Source organism: Aulostomus chinensis, chromosome 17, assembly GCF_037954235.1.
Source record: "Aulostomus chinensis isolate RoL2024-O1b breed Wild chromosome 17, RoL_Achi_v1.0, whole genome shotgun sequence".
Taxonomy (NCBI): Eukaryota; Metazoa; Chordata; class Actinopteri; order Syngnathiformes; family Aulostomidae; genus Aulostomus; species Aulostomus chinensis.
In genome coordinates, this window is record NC_141336.1 from 3,960,709 (window position 1) to 3,965,465 (window position 4,757).

Here is a 4,757-nt window from a genome sequence, read left to right on the forward strand (position 1 = left end):
AACAAAACCTCTCATCAGAGGAGATGTTTGGCTCTGTTTGGCAAGCAGCATGATTTGCATCCAATGCCGGTGTTTGGTTTAAAACACAATGCAGTAAAATGAGGTGAGTCTCGTGAGGTTGTGTCGTCTGGCCAGTTTTCATGCAAGACTGGAGTTCCACAACTGCTCTGTAATCTGATCGATATCTATAACCATACTGCAGTTGCCTTAACATTAAACTGTGTCTGTGAAAATAATTTGTGGTTTTTCAAAAATGTTCAATACCAACTTTCTGTCTGACATCTTATCCAGCGGGCTTTGATGTTCCAGTCGAAGGCAGGCCCGGGTTACTGGGCGTGCTACGGCGATCCGTAAGAGAGAACGTGTTCGTGCAATGAAGCGTTAATTTGTCCCTTTCAGTCAAAGTCAAGTTTAAAATGATGAGGTTTTAGAGCGGTCTTGGAGGTTTTAATCTCTAAAACATGAGGTTTGTGTTGTGCTGCATATGTTCAGGCAGCAAATCCAATCTTTGAATACATTATCATCTAAAAACAGAATCTTATGACCAGCACGACTGCACTGGTTTAGTCTCTAGCAACACGGGGGCTACAGGTGTGGTTCCCTGAGTTGTCTCTAGCTTAGTTAGGTGCCTGAAAAGGAAAAAAAGCATCTCTTCTGCTTGGATGACAACTCTGTAGGGGATGGAAGATGCGTGTGGTATTGAGCTTCTGTAAACTGTCACTGATGGTGACAGCTCTTTCTGAGAAAGTGTCACTTGACAGGTGGGAGACGTTCCTCCAGTACACTTTTCTATTGAAAAGGCAAATTCACAAGTTAACTAGCTGCAAACAGCGTCTCTGTGGAGCAGCGGACTTCAATTCTAACTGTGTGTTCACACCAAACGCGAATGCGAGTTTGATGCCGGATCATTTTAGTGTCCATTTGTGTCATTTGTGCGAATTCGCTCACTTGCAGTTTGACGACCTGCTAGCTAGGATTGGTGACAGAATTTCACGGATGGACACCAACTACAGGCGCTCAATTCCAGCGGCCGAGTGCCTGTCCATCTGTCTCCGGTGAGTGGCAATGAATTGTTGTCAAATGAATAAATTGTTTCCTGTAATGAACATTATCACAGCTAATTCACTGTTGGCTCGATATGTAACATTCACATTATATCCAAATGTACTGTACCCTAATTTTAGTCAAATTTACATGATTTTTAGCCACACAAGGTTGTACAGTCCTGTTCAAGATTTACACATTAAGTTAAAACCAGTATAAGTAATTCTGAAGAAACTACTTTCTTTACACATGACGCAATACATATATACATATATATGTATACAATATATACAATACAATATATATATATACACACACACATACATATACACACACATATATATATGTGATTGTTGCGCTTGAAAATCATCTCTCATCCACCACAATAAAGTCATAGTATAAACACTCATTGTGTACCCTGGACCACCAGTGCAGCCATGTACTAAAACTACTACCATATAATATTACTACCACAAACAACACATTTATGTATTTTCACTTGTTTTCTCCACTCTAGATACCTAGCCACAGGTGACTCCTTAAGGTCCATCGCCAATAGTTTTGGCGTTGGGGTTTCCACTGTGAGCAAGATTGTGCCAGATGTTGCCGCTGCTATCTGGGACTGCCTTGTGGAGGAGTTCATGGCTGTGCCCACCACAGCGGAGTGGAGGTCCATTGCCATGGGATTTGAGGAGCGGTGGAACTTTCCTCTCTGCTGTGGAGCTCTGGATGGAAAGCATGTTACTCTCGAAGCCCCTGCCAACTCAGGATCCCAGTTCTACAACTACAAGGGAACATTTTCTATTGTTCTCTTGGCAGTTGTAGATGCTCATTATTTTTTCAGGGTGATTGATGTCGGGGGCTTTGGGAGGACAAGCAATGGTGGGATTCTGGCCAACTCCAATTTTGGTCAAGCACTCAGATCTGGCAACCACCAACTGCCTGCTGACCTGCCACTACCAGGAGCTGACCACCGAGGACCAACGTATTTGTTGCAGATGAAGTGTTTCCACTCAGGAAAAATCTCATGAGGCCATTACCTGGGCGCAACCTGCCAAGAGAGCGACGGATCTTCAACTACCATCTGTCCCGAGCACGGCTGGTTGTGGAGAATGCCTTTGGGATCCTCTCATCCCATTGGAGAATGTACAGGCGTGTGATTGAGGTCCATCCAGAAGTCGCAGAGACGTGTGTGAAGGCCACCTGCGTTCTCCATAATTTCCTGCGACGGTTAACCCAGACTGCTGCAGTGAGGGGAAGCAGCCCAGTTGGTGAGGTGGAGCCACTGCCTGGTCTGGGAAGACTTGCTGCAAACAACTCAGCAAGAGAAGCCATCAGGGTCAGGGAGACCTTCACTGCCCACTTCTCTGCAGAAGGAACGGTTCCAAGGCAAGACAGCATCGAGGGCACCAGCACACCCAAAATGGCTCTTTTAAGAGCCACCACATTACCATTGAGCAAACTTCCTGAAAAATTACTATTACATAATAAAAGGCAAATTAAATTTTCCTTTGTGTGTCAACTGTATTTTGTAAAGAACATGACAGAAGTCAGATTTGTGAAATTTATTAATCTAAGATGGCAGTTGTTGGAAACACTTAAACTATTTACAATGACAATGAAGTCTTGCAGTCATTGTCGCCCCAATCTAATTATTCCACCGGTTCCAAATTTAGTTCAAAAGTGCTGTTTTCATAAATGAATTCATAAATTTGAAATTTTTCAAATTCCTTCCTTTGGGGTGACAATCTCTGCAAGGAAGGACGCAGGCTTTTCAAGAACATTTCATCCTCTGTCAGTGGAGGAGCCCTCCTCAAGATCTCCATGAGGAGCTCCTCTATCACTCTCTCCCCGTCACTCTTCCTGGTCCGCTTGCGTGTCCTTTTCTCTGTATGTAAACAAACTTTTTAAAACTACTGCTACTTTGTGCACTAATAACATACAAGCTGAATCCAATTTTTGTCATATAAATACCTGGGGGTGGTTTCTCTGAGGCAGAGGCAGCAGCAGCAGCAGCACTCTCCACCTCACTGCCCTCCGATGACTGATCAGGTTTGTCTGTAGACAATATATTAAATGTCATGTTTTTGTTAGGCAGATATATGAATTGTCCAATAAAACTTGTCATTCTAGCTTTGTCAATTATAGCACATAAAGCATTTTATTAATGCACCCATATTTACATATATTATACAGTTCCGATATGACCTATCTTCACTTGTAAACCAACCTCCTTTGTCAATTCCTGAAGGCCCTGCTGCTGCCTCCTCATCCTCATCTGGCCCTGCATCCTGCTCTGTTTACTCTGGGGTCCTGTTTTCCTCGACCCCCCTCCCCATGTTGCTGCTGATCTCTCTCGGGGTCACAAAGGGGTTGAGGAAAGACAGGACCACAGAGTACTTCCACTTTTTCATTTGCCCTGCCGCCGACCCACTCCTCCTCTCTGTCTCCTTCAGGTAGGTGTCCCTGAGGCCATTCCACTTTTTTCTGCATACGTCCTCCGGCAAGAAACATACGTAAACATAAAATGTTGAATTTAAACCCAGGCAAGTAAATGCCGGGAAAGCCGGCTGTGCTAGCAGTTGTGCTAACCGGCGCGAACGCTAACTTGGATCACAGTAACGTATTAAAAAGCAACAGACCGATATTTTCGGAACTTACCAGATAGTCTCCCACGCCTGTTCCTTCTTCAAACGATTCCTGTAATCTTGACACATTGTGTCACATAGCAACGGGAACATACACACAGCCACAATCAATTTGTCCTCCATCTTGTCACACAGCTCACAGCAGGGACGTCAGCAGTGACGTCGGGACAACCTCAACGCTGATTGCCTGTCGTAACGCGAATTTTTCGCCAAAGTTGAACATTTTAAACTTGCGCGAATGGTGAAATTCGCGCTCGGTGTGAACACACAGTAACACTGATAAAGAAAAATGGACAACTCATCAAGCTCAGAACACATCAAGTTTGTCTCATCCGTCCAGAAATGTGTTGAATTACATTAAGTTTGGCATGTGCTGATGTCTCCTTGTCTCTTTGCTGTTAAACACAACACCGGGACACGTGGAACAGGGTACCAGTCTATTATGAGGCAGTTGAAGTGGCACTGATTCCCATTTATCTAGATATGCTTGTCTGACTTCAAAAACTTTGATTTCAGATGAATTAAATCCCTTTTTAGGCGGCACAGTGGAGCAGTGGTCAGCACTGTTCCCTCACAGCAAGAAGGTTCCGGGTTCAATCCCCGGCTGAAGCCTGGGTGTGTCTGCATGTTCTCCCTGTTCCTGCTGGATTCTCTCTGGTACTCCAGCTTCCTCCACAGTCCAAAGACATCAAGAGGGGACCAGGTTAATCCAGACTCTAAATTGACCGTAGGCGTGGCTGGGAGAGCCAATGGTTGTCTGTCTCTATGTGTTGGCCCTGCCATCGACTGGCGACCTGTCCAGGGTGAACCCCGCCTCTCGCCTGAAGGCTGCTGGGATAGGCTCCACCCACCCACCCCGTGACCCTTAACAGGATAAGAGGGAGAAAATGGATAAATGGATAAATCCCTTTTTAGCTGGATTAGCACAATGATTTATGTTTTCTAACATCATGTAAACTAACTGATTGTATTTAGAAGTCTTTGTTGTTGCCCTCACATGATAAATGACAGTGGAGTTGTGAGAATGCAAGGCTAAAACCTCAGTGGATGTGGGCCGAATGTCCA

The 4,757-nt window shown here is 44.7% G+C and overlaps 1 pseudogene across 1 annotated transcript; it reads right to left on the bottom strand.

Moving 5' to 3' along the window:
* Positions 1–2,689: 2,689 nt before the first annotated feature.
* LOC147246042 (uncharacterized) lies at positions 2,690–3,915 on the bottom strand (annotated as a pseudogene). Its single transcript, XR_015109897.1, has 5 exons — positions 3,833–3,915; positions 3,706–3,751; positions 3,275–3,647; positions 3,019–3,102; positions 2,690–2,932 (listed from the first exon to the last, which is right to left on the bottom strand). The product of XR_015109897.1 is annotated as an uncharacterized LOC147246042 (transcript).
* Positions 3,916–4,757: the final 842 nt, after the last annotated feature.